The sequence below is a fragment of the Tupaia chinensis genome, unplaced genomic scaffold (assembly GCF_000334495.1).
Source record: "Tupaia chinensis unplaced genomic scaffold, TupChi_1.0 Scaffold144269_1, whole genome shotgun sequence".
Lineage (NCBI taxonomy): Eukaryota > Metazoa > Chordata > Mammalia > Scandentia > Tupaiidae > Tupaia > Tupaia belangeri.
In genome coordinates this window covers 1,908,760-1,910,963 of record NW_006204127.1, presented here as the reverse complement: position 1 = coordinate 1,910,963, position 2,204 = coordinate 1,908,760, and positions in this window count along the sequence as shown.

Genomic DNA, 2,204 nt, shown 5'->3' with positions numbered 1-2,204 from the left:
CAAGAAAATATATGTATGTGAATTTACAGAGGTTACTATGTCCCCTTACGCTTGCATTTCCGATAGAGCATAATCCAGCTGAGAGTCCTTACAGTGGTCAGCAGACAAAATCATATCCATATGAAGAATTCTAGACAGACTTGGACAGGTGCTACAGGGCACTCCCAACATGCCTGTCCATTAACCCTCGAGTCCTGTAAATGCTGTCTCCTCGAAGTCTCTGCGAGTGTTGCTTCTACCTGCTCTTCTGTTACCTGCTTCAAGGCAGTTTGTGCAATCTTCGTGTTTCCATCCCCTGACCACGACTGGCAAATAAGAGGTACTCATTCAAAGATGGTTGCATGCCTGGCTGGATGAAGGAGCGGACGAGGACTCAGTGATGCAGAACGTTTGAGTGTGAGTGCTGCCGTGATGGTGGGGTACTGCTCTGCAACACTGGAGCCCACGGGGCGAGAGGTCCCCATCCAGGCTGAGCGTGTCAGGGTGGCTGCATGCCTCTGTGCCCTCGCCAACGGAAGGCTGGTGGAGGGAACATCACCATGAGACCCGCCGACAATGCTGCTCTCGCTCCTCTCACATTAAAAGAAAGAGACAAAAGAGAATTTTGATGATGGACTCTTAGACAGGACTGCTTGTTCTCAGTAGAAATCTGAAAGGTAATGAAGAAAGTAAATGTAGGGTCAAAAAAAAAAAAGAAATTGAAAAAGGCAGAACATATAGCCCTTAATTGATTTGTTTAAAAAAGTAAATCAAGCAGGGGAAGGGAAGCATGGTTAAGTTCCTATGTAAAGATGGAAGGTTATTTATTTGTTATTTATTTACTTAGAAGTTAAGTCTGAGCCAGTAACAGCATGAGAGAATAACTAAGAACCAGTACCACTCATTGTCTGTTAGCCACTCCGTCGCACCTAACCAATAGCAAGTACATCATGCCCATCTCATTCGGTTGGCCAACTCTGCACAGGTTGACAGACTTATCCTCATTGTACACGCAGGGAAATTGAGTCTCAGGGAAGCTAGCCACCAGGGCTACCAGTGAAGGACGGAGCCTGGGTTTGAATCCAGATCTGTCTCAAGACAGGTATCCTGCTCTTAGCCTCTGCCGTGTTGCTGTGAGCACTGCTCACACAAGCTCACACCTCTTAGGGTGGTTTGTCGCCATGTCTGGAAGAAGGACGCAGCAAGAAGGTAGGAGCCTGAATCCAAATTTAAAAATGCAGGAAGAAGGGACCACAGCAACCCTGTCACTTTGTCAAGGGTTGCCCTGACTATTCTGGGGATTATTATATTACTATTATACTCTTATTATAATGATAGCTGCCCACCAGATAAACACTTTCCCCATTTCCGTCTTACAGATGAAGGAGCGAAGGCTTAGGACACTTGTACTTACATAGGTTCACATAGCTAATACCTTAAAACCAGATTCAACTCCAGACCTGTGATTCTTCGTGCCACATTCCTGCCCCTCCGTAGCAACATTTGTGTAACAGCAAGCATTTGTCACAGACAGACTCCCAATATTTTACAGTACAAGAATAGCGTAGGTTCGAATTCATCCCTGCATTTCGTGCTTGAGGAAATGCGGTGTTAGAGAAGAAAGTGGACTAGATGGTGATCATAAAGTCAGTCGGTCAGAAACCTGTGATTTGGCAAGGTTTCCCGGCTCTCACTTCGTCCTCTTTTTGTCATCAGAACCCACCAGAATGAACGGTCTTTACATTTCAAGGGTATTCTTTGACCAAGGCCGCATCTGTACCTGTTCAACCTCCCACAGGAGAGTGAGCCTGCTGTGTCCCCAGCAGCCCTCTTCCAGGGACCACGTATAACAAAGGGCCTGCCTGGGGCTCTCACCACCTTCTTTGGTGGCATCAGGTGTGGGAGATGAGATAATATTGATTTACTTGCCAGCTTTCCAGAGTCTTTGGAAGAAATCTGCCTGTCATCTCCTTGAAAAAGAAGACTAATTATTCTCCATTGTGCTGTCACAGATGTCACAATGATGGTGTATTTGCGTTCAAATACTGCACATACTTGACATGCACTCCACGATACTGTATTCTGAATAACCAGATTGGCCCAAGCAAAGTGCGTCTCTAGGATGCCTAGTATATGCTGATGTGTAGAATTCAGGGTTTTTATAAAGCAAAGGAAACACTGATAAAATTAAACCATCTTGGGAACAGCAGTCAGGCTACCATTCA